The sequence below is a fragment of the Macrobrachium rosenbergii genome, chromosome 42, assembly GCF_040412425.1.
Source record: "Macrobrachium rosenbergii isolate ZJJX-2024 chromosome 42, ASM4041242v1, whole genome shotgun sequence".
NCBI lineage: Eukaryota > Metazoa > Arthropoda > Malacostraca > Decapoda > Palaemonidae > Macrobrachium > Macrobrachium rosenbergii.
The window spans coordinates 56,847,458-56,860,421 of record NC_089782.1 but is presented as its reverse complement, the minus strand read 5'-3'; the positions used below and the strand labels follow the sequence as shown (position 1 = coordinate 56,860,421).

General features: G+C 20.9%; 1 pseudogene; it reads right to left on the bottom strand.

The window, feature by feature from the left end:
• Positions 1-1,294: 1,294 nt before the first annotated feature.
• LOC136827851 (DNA polymerase delta catalytic subunit-like) lies at positions 1,295-3,823 on the bottom strand (annotated as a pseudogene).
• Between the last annotated feature and the right edge of the window lie 9,141 nt (positions 3,824-12,964).

The following is a 12,964-nucleotide window of genomic DNA, read 5'->3' as shown; positions in this document are numbered from 1 at the left end:
TAAACCTTTCCATCCGGAAACAGGCTTGTAACACGCTGCTAATTCAACGTATATGGTTGGATGATTGTCAATATTTTTTTTTTCATTATTATTCCCATTTTCCTCTTCATATCTGTAATGACTAACACGAGCGATTAAATGAAACCTTTGTTCATTAGAAAGAGAATATCGAAGTTGGTTTTGTAATAAAAGGTAATATAATCTATCAATATTTTTTGTGGTTAATTGTTTCATCGTCATCATTGTCTTGTCAAGCTGGGGTTTTATGCAAACAAAACAATGTTGATTAAGAAGTGGCCACCTCATAATATTATATATGTCGGATTGAGTTATGATTCCTCGAACGGCGGACTTAAATGCCAAGTCGACATTTTTAAACTGAGCCATCTTTTTAATTTATTTGTATAATAACAATTTTTTTTCTCTTTAATATGAATGAACCATAATAATGAAAAACAACTCTTTTTATACCCGAGAGTCATTTCTGGTTTAACTTTTTTTATAAAATTTTATTTATATATTTTTTACATATAATAATGAAAAATAAAATACTACAAACATTATGCGCTAATGAAATTAAATTTTATATTTTTTTTAATTATTAAAATTAATACATATTTTTACTTTTATTTTAAATATATATATTATTATTTCACATTAACTTAAAAATTTAAAAAGACAAGATTGCTGAAAATCTAATAAAAAATAATATAATTTTTAAACTGAACAATTTTGGTAATTTTAAAAAATCCATACATTATGAAAAAAATAACTAAATATATTTGAAAAATTTTTTTCTCCTTGTAATGAAAAAAGGGTTTGCTAGTCAAATCTTTCAATCAACTAAGTTTTTTCCCATATATTATTTATATATATATTTATTTTATATATTTTTTAAAAATAATAATAAAGCGTATGTGATAAATTAATTAACATATAAAATATATGTTTTCATCATTTTTTTGTTCTGGTATCCAAAAAGAGATTTGAATGTCTCAGATAAAAATATTATTATTTTATAAACAATAACTTTAAATTTTTCATTGTTTTTTATTCAATGAGTTTTTTGAAGTTCTAAATATATATATATATTTAAAAAGTCCATAAAACACTTCCTTTATGACTAACTAATAATTAAAGAGGGTTTAATAGACATGTTGGATTGTATCGCGAGGGGTTTTTTCTTCCTACACTGTATACACATTAAAGTTTTGTTATTACGTTGTATAAATTTATTGCATTTTATACATTTTGGTCTTATATTTAAAACTTCTAATTCATTTCCTTTTTGTCATCATGTGATCACCTCGTAATAAAATTTGTTCCATATTTTTTTTCCGAGAATAGGATCAATATTCGTAATAATGGTTTTTTAATTTGATTTAATAAATAATATTCATAATCTATCTGAAGACCATTTTTAATACAAAATCGGATTTTCAGCTTTTGATATAAAGGTATTTTCTTCTTTTTATTATTATTATCATCATCATCATCATATTCATTTAAATTTATGATAACAATTTAGGTGCTGTTCCCGAATCCCGATTTTCCATTTTATTTGCTAATTCTGCGTGAGCTTGTTTTGCTTTATATTCATTATGAGTTTTAGTTAATTCTTTTGTTATTATTAATTGAGAAAATTCAATACGATCATTAAGTAAATCTGAAATGGTTTTTAACCAATGCAATGGCTTTTTCCGTATCCCTTTCAATAAAATTATTTTAAAATTCCTGATATTAAATCAGCAACGAGACGACAATTATCCCTTCTAATTGTTTCTATTCCTTTACAATCAATTTTATCAAAAGTATCTGGTCGGGTGTAATATAATCCCGCATATCGTTTTTTATTTATAAGCAAATATGGATAATAAACCTTTTCAAATTCTAATTTAATAGGACTAATAAAATATTTTGTAACATAAAGCGCGCTTCCTGACCTAATGTTATGGCTTCTTGAATAGTTTTTACGCCAAAATTTATCATTACGAATCTGTATCGCCATAAATAATTTTTGCATTTGTATATTTTTTCAATTTTTTCTTTGGTAATCATTATCATTTTATTAATGCTGTAACGCTTTGAGATATTTTTATGCAAGCTAATTTTCCAATCTGAGCACCCGTGAATCCATATACAGAAATTGCAGATATTTTTTAAAGCCAATTGACGATCATCTAATACCTTTCTTCTTAGTGGATCAACTTCTCTTTTTAATTCATCTTTTGCTTTTTTACGCGCTATTAATAAATTTTCCAATATTTTAGGAAGTAAACCTTTACGAATATGAGGTTTGACAAAATAATTATTGGAGGGTGTTTTTGTATAATCATTTTCATTGAATAAATTATTATTATTATTATTAAATAATAATAGTGTCGAATAACATAAATTATGAGCCATAATGATTGTTGGATAAAGCGAAGAAAAATCTAATGTTGTAATTGGATTGTTATAAAATCCTTTTTTCGGTTCTATAACTGTAGCTCCCTGACAATCATTTTCCTTCTGCTTTCCTTCACACGATGGAATTATATAATTCTCTTCTGCATAGCTTCTAACGAGTTGAGATATGATTTTAATTTGTTGACCCCTCGTAAGGATAAATGATAATGGAACGCCCGTTCACGAGAGCCATTTCGATACAACTAATAAATAACATTAATTTATCAATCAAGTTTAAGGGTAAAAATGCATCTTTTAAACAATAAATAGCTAATTTTTGTCTCGTTTGAGCGCTCGTGCGGTGTAATTTTGATATTTCTGTATGATGAATATCATCTTTTTGTTTGCCTAAAAAATGTTGAGAGACTGCATTTAAACTGTAAGAACGTAATTTATATTCTCTTTTAATTATATTTAATACATCTAAAATACACCGACCTTCTATATTAATCACTTTATTAAGAACTTTACCCATTTGTTTGCTTTGAAAAGTTTTATTCATAACAGTTGATTTTAAACCTTTTACTCTACCGAGATAAAATTGATGTGAATTCAAATATTCAGTTCTTTCTATTAAATATGTTAAATCAAAGTTGTTTATGTTATATCCTGTGATAATATCGGGATCTACTACATTTTGAACGAAACGAGACCAAGCTTCCAACATTTCCTTTTCATTTTAAAACTGAATATTTTTGTATTATCATCAATGGGTAAACAATCACCCAGTACAAAAATAACGCACGAGAACTGCTGGTCATCCTCTTTCAACCCATGTTTTGTAATAACATTTCCTATTTGAATAACTGGATCAATATCCGCGATGGAAATATTCCTCTTCGACCAGCGCATTCAATATCAAAAGAAAGAAGGGTAAGTGGGGCAATACTAGCCCATTTTTCTTCTGGGCGTGAACTATGATATTATACCACAAAATGTCAATTTCAATTTGACACGTTGTTTCTTTTTGATTTTCATTTCTTATAAACCAAGTTCTGGGAGGCAATTCTATCCAAGAACATCCCAGTAAATTAATATCTACCATAAATCTCAATATAAAATCTATATTATCTTCATAAAATGTAATTTTTATCATTATCATTATTATTATTATTATTAGGAAAAATATATTCTTCTTATTACCTTCTTCTAATATGTTTTACATCACGAATTAATTTAGGTAAAGCAACTGTTATTTTTAAAAAATTACTTTTTTGATCATTATTATATCCATAAATGTTTTGTTTAGATACCAATTTACAGAGAGAATAAATTCTGTAATGGTACGTTTTAAAAAATACAATTCATTGCAAATTATATCATTTAAAGTTTTTTTTAAACATATTGATATTATGATTTGTAATTTCAAATTCATCTGGACAATTTATATAAGAATATGGAAAAAAAATTTTGAACGTGACAACATACTGAATTCCCCAATTTATTGATTCCAAACATGCGGATAATGGGTGTTCGACATATTTCTTTTTTTTTTTAAACGGTGAAAAACCAGTATAATCATCATTTTCCATATTAAAAAATATAAATGATTCTTTACATGAATTTATTTCAAGGGGGACAGAAGGTCTTTTTATAGAAAGATTTTCACTTATTTTTAATCTTTTTTTTATTGTATTGTTTGTTTTATCATTATCTGTATTATTATTATTATTATTATTATTAGTAATAATAATTCTTTTCATATTTTATTTTTATATAAATAAAATGAAAATAAATATACATATATATATATTATATATTTTTTATTATATATATAAAATATATATAAAATAAAAATAAATTTTGAGAAAATAAAAAATAATAATGACATACCATTATTCTTCAAACACTGACATGTCAATTATAACTAATAATCAAAATAAAGAAATTTTACAATTAAAATCTCATTTAAAATTTTTTGACTTTAATATTCAACGAAAGAGATATTTTAAATGTTAATAATGATATTAAAAACTATAATTTTTCTGTAATTTTTCCTTTAAAAAAGAATGAAAAATTATCTTCGTTACCAAATGCACCACGTATTCTTGAATTGTCTAATGGAAAAATTGCTGTATATATTCCATATTCAGAATTAATTTATATTAAATAAAAAAATATTCGCAATTTTTATTAAAAAACCTAATAGTTTTTGTCAGAATAATTAATTTTCTCTTAAAAATTGCAATATTTTTTTTCAAAAAACTAATTATTTTTGTTAGAAAATTAATTTATTATTTAAAAATTTCAATTTTTCTTCAGAAAACTATATTTTTTACTAAAAAGTTGTAATCTTTATTTAAAAAATTATTTTTTTGTCCCAAAAAAATTCATTTTTATTAAAAAATTGCAATTTTTTGTCAAAACAAATATTTTTTAAAATAAAAATTCATTTTTTTACCTAAAAAATATATTTTTTTATATAAAAATTTCAATTTTCATTGAAAAATTGTAATTTTTTGACAAAAAAATTCGTTTTTTACTGAAAAATTGTAATTTTTTGACAAAAAAATTCGTTTTTACTGAAAAATTTTAATTTTTTGACAAAAAAATTAGTTTTTTACTGAAAAATTTAAATTTTTGACAAAAAATTAGTTTTTTACTGAAAAATTGTAATTTTTTGACAAAAAATTAGTTTTACTGAAAAATTGTAATTTTTTACGAAAAATATAATTTTTATCGCAAAAATTCATTTTTTTACTGTAAAATTGTAATTTTAGACAAAAAAATATATTTTTTATCGCAAAAATTCATTTTTACTTAAAAATTGCAATGAAAATGTTAAAAACTGACTTAAAGTGTAAAAAAAAAACAAATTTTTTCAGATTAAATTCATTATTTTATAAAAAAATTCAATATATTTGAAATATTATGTTCTTTAGGCCATTGTTTTGTTGGTTCATAATATGAAATTACAGAAAAATAGACCTGAATTCCGTAATATTTCTTTAACAAGTTCATCATTTCTTAAGCATATTATAACCATAAAAGTTCATAACATCATAATATTAAATCGTAAAAGTTTATAATATTTTACCACTAAAATGATAATATTTTGTTTTCTTTACTCGTAATATTTGATAATTAATAAAAAGTTAATAATTTTTATATAAAAATTTATAATTTTTAGGTGAAAGTACATAATAAATTCATTAAAACCATTAAAAAAAGTTACAAAAATATACATAAAAAAAATTCTAGTTGGGAAAATGGTTTCCTTTCAAAATTTTTTTTGTTTTTTGGCTTTAATAAAGATTTTTCTTTATCTGCAAGAAGAATAATAAGAATTTGCCTAAATAAATTAATAAAATCTAAATAAAGATGTAAACTATGCATTATATAATCTTTATCTCCTCGTAATCAAATCAACCTTTTCATTCACATATATAATGTTCTATTTAATAATAGAAAAGAAAAATATAAAAGCCCCAAAAAAGATTTTAATTTTTTTGCCAAAAAAAATATTTATAAAAGTAATTTTTTTAATATATAACCATTATTAATGTCATGTCTATAAAAGCAAATTGTTTTAGTGCTCTTCAGCTGTAAAAAATCAATCAACAATGTCACTTTCAATTAATAAAAATGAATACTTTAATAACATTTAAAACATCTTTTTGATAGTCCTTTATGTAAAGATGTAATGTTTAATGCTATTAGACCAATTTTATTTAAAAAAAATTAAAATTTGATGATAAAAATACATATTTAATAAGAGATAGATTTGATTTCTACGATGGAATTATAAATGAGGAACTATTTAATAAAGAGATACAAGACGAACCTCTCCATTTTATTTGTAAGGGTGGAAAAGAGTATTATTTTAAAATAATTATTCAAGAAAAACCGAAAACAAATGGAAATTTAAGGATGAAATGTTTTTTCATTTATGATAAAAAAGATGTAAAGAAAACTGTAGTAGTGAAGCATAAACAAAGAACAAAATATAAATCTCAAATTAACTATAATAATAATAAAAATAAAACTTGTGGTAAAAAGATGAAAAGAAATTGTTTTTTCATAATAACTAATAATACACATATAAAAATGTAATCATTATGCTAGAAAAAATTACATATGAACGAGGGGAATGAAAAAACTTCAGGTGTTTCATTGAATTTATTAAATTACCTTTCTCTTCCTGTTTTATAAAAGATATTAAGTATTTTTCATAAATAAATTTGGATTGAAAATTTTCCTAATTTTTTTAGAGTAATATAATTATTATATATATCATCAATTATAATTTTTTTAAAAATATGACATATAAAGTTTTACTATTATTATTATTATTATTATTATTATTATTATATATATTTATTATTATTATTATAAAAGAAGATAATTTGGTTTTATTCTTAGGGAATAGCACTTTTAAAATCATTATCATCATCATAATTAATTTTATTTTTATTAAAATAATTAAAAAATAAATGAGAGCAAGTTTTTATATAAATATATATATATATATATATATATATATATATATATATATATATAATATATATATATAATTTTATATATATATATTTATATATATATTAAATATATAAATATGAATTTTTATATTATTAATATCAATAAAATATATTTAAATATATAAATATGAATTTTTATATTATTATATATCCAATAAAAATTTATTTTAAATATATAAATATGAATTTTTATATTATTATATATCCAATAAAAATTTATTATCAAATATATTATAAATACAATAAAAATTTAGATTGATACGTTTTATTGTAAGAATAATATAATTTATATTGAACAAAATTTTTATGATATGAAATAAAGTTATTTATACTTTTATTAAGAGTTTGAGGTAAATTTGAAAATTGTGATTGAAGTCTGGCCTCATTTTGATAAATTGTTTCATGACAAATGTCTTTTAAAGAAAACAACGACGAACGTTCCTTATTAACATCTTCAAGTAAAGATTGGTGTGCTGAATTTATTAAATTGTTGTTACCTTTCTCTTCCTTTTTTATAAATGATATTAAGTATTTCATAAATAAATTTGGATTGATAGTAAGATTTATTATATACATATCACCATTTTTACATCATTACATAAATGCACGTAAAAAAAGATTTTCCTTATATTCTATTCTAAAGAAAAAATTATCATCATTAAAAAAGTATAATTGATTTATATCTTTAATGTTTATTTTAAAAAACTCTAAATTATTTTCAAAAATCCAATGATCTTGTGGAATAGTCGTTCTTCCATATTTGTACTTTCGCCTAAATTTGTTAAAATTTAAGAAAAATTGAAAGTTAGTCTCTGCATTAAATTTGGGGCACAATTCATCATTAATATCATTAATAAAATCAAAATAACCATCATTATTATTATTAGAAAAATCAATATTATTTACTATATAAAATACATTTGGCTCTGTAATAAATATTTTATTATATTTATCAAAAATTCGAGATGGATAACTATTTAAAAATGTATCTCTCTCTTTAATATAAAATGAAAAATACCCAAAATCTTTAGATATAATAGAATTTTTCATAGATTGAATTAAAAGCTTGGAAAAGTTTTTATTAACAAGTTCTATATAATTAGGATAAATATCAAAATAATAATATAATTATCTTCATGTTTAGTCATAGTATAATTATTATTATTATTAGTACTATTATTTTTTTTTGACATTATCTTCATCATATAGAAATTTACTAATGAGTTCTTTTTTATTTTTATTATTTATGGGTGCGTGTTGTATAAAAAAATGGGGTTAAAAGTAATGTTAATCCAACCAAACTTTATAACTTTTTTATCATAATTAATTATAGTTTTTTGTGAAAAAATAATATATAGTTTTATATCATTATTATTACAAAAAGAATTTGGTTTTATTCTCACACATAAATCAACATGTATATTTCTTTCCCGTTCTTCATAAACACAATCATTATTATTAAACCAATATAATCTATCTATATCTTCAAGGTTTAGTTTAAAAAACTGCAAGTTGTTTTCATAAATCCATTGATTTTCGGGAATAATTGTTCTATTATGCAATGCGTATTGATCTTCGAAAATATATCTGGCTTTTTCATATAAAGTCGCGAGATCGGGTATTAAATTAGGAAGGGCACTTTTAAAGTTGTTATTATTATGTTCATTCATATATATTTTTTATATATGTAATATATTCATATATATTTTTTATATATGTAATATATATAAAAAATATCTAAATCAATTGATATAAAATAAAATAGATTTTTTCACAATGAATTAAAAGCTGGGAAATTTTTATATTTGTTTATATATATAAAAAAAATAAATTTTACAAATTATTATTATTATCTATTAAAATTTCATTATTAAAACAATTAATAATATAAGATTGGTAATACTTATCTTTACAATAATAAAAATGATATTTACCATATTCTCTTTTCTCTTCATTTCCATTGTTTTCATCTTTAATAATTTTATCTAATTTTAATGAATTATATATCATTTTACGTCTTTCTTTAGAACAATTAAAACATCCTTTATGTATAAAAATTCATTTAAGAAAATAAAAGGATCAATAGTAATATAAATTTCATTATTCATCATCTTTGTTTAAAAACAAAACAAAAAAATTTGTGCCTTGATATACTATTCTAACAACTAACAAAAAACAATTATATATATTTTCATAAATGTAAATTCGGGTTATATCACTCATATTTAATTTAAAAAATTCTAGATTGTTTTTAAAAATCCATTGATGTTGTGGAATAGTCGTTCGTCCGTATCTTAAATATTGTTGATCAAGATAATATTTTATTATTATTGAATATAATATTTCATCAAAACTAACAAATTTTTTTCAATCACTTATAAAACTAACAAATTTAACATTTTTTCCAATCACTATTATTATTATATTATTATTATTATTATTTCCTTCTGTAATGTATACCAAAATTGCTTCAGTAAGAAATATGGGTGTGTATTTATTAAAAGTTCGAGATAAATGACTAACTTCATCAGTATGAAAATAAAATGTGCAAAAATCAAAATCTCTAGATTTAATAATGTTATTCATACTTAATTTTAAAAGCTCTGGTAAATCTAACCAATAACGTTCAACAATTTTTTTGTGTACATCTGGACAAATATTAAAAAACGAATTATTGTGAATTTCCCCAATGTCATAATTTTTATTATTATTATTATTATTGTGTTTATGATATATTCCAATATTTTCAATGCAATCATCATCATCATCATTGTATATAAATTGACGTATAATGCTTTTATTTTTTGTAGGAATTTGATCTATAAAGAAATAAGGATTTACAGTAATGAGAATCCAACCAAATGTTGGTTGTTCAAAATCATATTGCAAAAAAATAATATAAAATCTTTTATTATTATTATATTTTATTCTAACGCATAATTTAGTACATACTGTATCATTAAATTCTTTCGTTTCCCACAAATAAACTCTATCTATATTTTCAAGTTTTGATTTAAAAATTCCAAGTTATTTTAAAAAATCCAATGATTTTCAGGTATAAATGTTCGGTGATGATTAACGTATTGTTTGTCAAGAATGTTTTTATGTTATTTTATATAATAACTCAATATTCTTGAACTTTATACTGGGAATAGGACTTTTAATGTTCATTTTCAATATCCAATATAAATTTATTATCAAATTTATTATAAATACGAGAGTGATATATTTTATCACGAGAATAATATATTTTATATCGAATGAAATTTTTATGACATGAAATAAAGTCATTTATACTCTTATTAAGAGTTTGAGGTAAATCTGAAAATTGTGATTGAAGTTTAATTTTATTTTGATAAATTGTTTCGTGACAAATGTTTTTAATGATAAAAATGATGATAATTGTTGCTCATTGATGACATCTTTTAGTAAAGACTGACGTATTATATTATCATCTAGTTTTATAAAATTATCATCATCTTTATTTTTTTTTCTACAAATGAATTTAAGGTCATCATAAATAAATGTGGGTTGGTAGTAAGGTGTATCGTATGCGTATATAATTTTTATATCATCAACACAGAAATACACGTAAAAAAAATTTTTTTTGTATTTTATTCTAAAGAAACAATTATTAAAATTAAAAAAGTATAATTGATCTATATCTTTAATGTTTATTTTTAAAAATTCTAAATTATTTTCAAAAATCCATTGATCTTGCGGAATAGTCGTCCTTCCATATTTGTAATGTTTTTGCTTAAATACTTCCAAACCCAAGAAAAATTGAAAACCAATCTCTTCTTTAAATTTAGGATGAAATTCATGGTAAAATTTATAATTAGAAAAATCAGTATTATTATTATTATTATTATTTATATAAAAAATACATTTGGTTCTGTAATAAATATTTTGTTAAATTTATCAAAAATTCAGGATGGATAATTATAATGATAAAATGTATCATCTTTGATATAAAATGAAAAATACCCAAAGTCTTTAGATGTAATAGAATTTTTCATAGAATGAATTAAAAGCCGGCGAAAGTTTTTATTGACAAGTTCTATATAAACAGGATAAATGTTAAAGAAATAATAATAATTATCATCATTATATTGAGTCATAGTATAACTGTTATTATTTGTATTATTATATTTTTTATTTCATCATCATATAAAAATTTCCTAACGCGATTTTTTTTTGAGTAAAATCATTTTCATTGTTTATGGGTAAATGTTTTATAAAAAAATGAGGATTAAAAGTAATGTTAATCCAACCAAACTTTATAACAGTCTTATCATCTTCATCTTTGAAATAATTATTAATTGTAGTTTTTTGTGAAAAAGTAACATATAAAATTTTATTATTATCATCAGAAAAAAAAAATTGGTTTTTTTATTCTGACACATAAATCAATATTTTTTCTCGTTCATCGTGATCATTATTATTATTATTAAAAACCAATATAACCTATCTATATCTTCAAGGTTTAATTTAAAAAATTGCAAATTATTTTCATAAATCCATTGATTTTCAGGAATAATTGTTCTGTTGCGCAAAAAGCGTATTGATCATCGAAAATACATCTTGCTTTTTCAGTATAAAGTCGCGAGATCGAAATTAACTGGGAATAGCACTTTTAAAATGATTATTATTATTATTATTATTATGTTTACAATTTTTGTTAGTAAAATTAATTTTTTATTTAAGAATTGCAAATTTTCTTTAAAAAACTATATATATGAAAAATTATTATTATTTAAAAAAAAATTAATACAACAATATAAATTTTTATAAATTGATGTTATATATCAATATACATTTATTGTTAAATTTATTATAAATATGAGATTGATACGTTTTATCACGAGAATAATATAATTTATATCGAATAAAATTTTTTATGACACAAAATAAAATCATTTACACTCTTTTTAAGAATTTGCGGTAAATCTAAAATTTGTGATTGAAGCTTATTCTTGTTTTGATAAATTGTTTCGTAACAAATATCTTTTAATGAAAACGACGACGATCGTTGTTTATTACTGTCTTCAAATAAAGACTTATGTACTAACATATATGTACAATAAAAAGTCATAATTAGCAATAAAATTAGCGCCTTTTAAATAGTCATTTAATAAAGAAAGTACAGTTGTCATAAACAAATCTGGGTTAGTAGTAAGGTATACTGTACGCTCATTATTTTTATTAATACATATATGTATATAAAAATGGTTTCTTTGTTATGTTCTATTCTAAAAAAACAGTTATTGTTATAAAAAAAATATAAACGGTCTACATTTTTAACATTTACTTTAAAAACTCAAAATTATTTTCAAAAATCCATCGATCTTGTGGAATGGTTATTAATCCATATTTGTAATGTTTAAAAAATTTTGAAATCAAAGAAGTAAAGTCTATATATTTATATATATATTTAATAAAGTTGGGATGAGTAAATTTTTGTTCATTCATATTTTTCCATTCAAAATTAAAAAAGAAATTTTATTATATATATAGTAGTATTTTTTATATATAAAATATTTATAATTTATAATATATACAATTTTTATAAAATATCCAATATAAATTTATTATCAAATTTATTGTAAATACAAGATTGATATGATACGTAATTAGAATTATATATTTTATACTGAACAAAATTTTTATGACATGAAATAAAGTTATTTATGCTCTTATTAAGAATTTGCGGTAATTCTGAAAATTGTGGTTGAAGTTTAGTTTTATTTTGATAAATTGTTTCGTGACAAATATCTTTTAATGAAAATGACGATCGTTGCTTTTTGATATCTTTGAGTAAAGACTCATAAATTTGATCACTTAACACTAAAATATAGTCGTTGTCATCATTTTTTCATAAACAAATATGGGTTGGTTGTAAGATTTATCGTATACACATTATCATTTTTGTTAATACATAAATGCATATAAAAAATGGTTCCTTTATTAATTCTAAAGTAAACATAAATTTTTATTATTATTATTATTATATAATAAAAAAAAATATAATCGGTCAA